Below are 463 nucleotides of genomic sequence, written 5' to 3' on the forward strand. Positions count from 1 at the left end.
GCTCAAAAGGAGGCGCTCCAGAATCCGCAATGCGGACTGTTCCTGTGATGCTCGCCCCTGGCAAAACCGCTGCAGATGATGAGGATTTCTTTTAGCGATGGGTGTAGCGGCACCGGAAACTTTCCTCGCCGTCTACCTTACAGCAAAGCCATAAAGGAAATGACGTGCGTGTTGAGCGCTATCTTCGATTTGAGTTTGCCAAACTCATGGTGCAACGCCGACTTCCTGCGTAATGTCGCCCTGCGACACATGAAATAATCCATCACGCTTCCGCGAGCTATGTAGTTCCCACACGGAACTACTACCACAGCAGCTCCGGACCATAGCTTGAGCTCGGCTCATGGACCTCCGGCTTCCCGGGCTACCACCGAGAAGCGCGAGGTGCACGATGACGCGAAGTGTCATGATCCTTTTGATCATAAGCGTCCACGACGTCTGGACAGTCTCGTCGAAGTAGCACCTC

This window comes from Plasmopara halstedii (genome assembly GCF_900000015.1).
Source record: "Plasmopara halstedii genome assembly, contig: Scaffold_1278, whole genome shotgun sequence".
NCBI lineage: Eukaryota > Oomycota > Peronosporomycetes > Peronosporales > Peronosporaceae > Plasmopara > Plasmopara halstedii.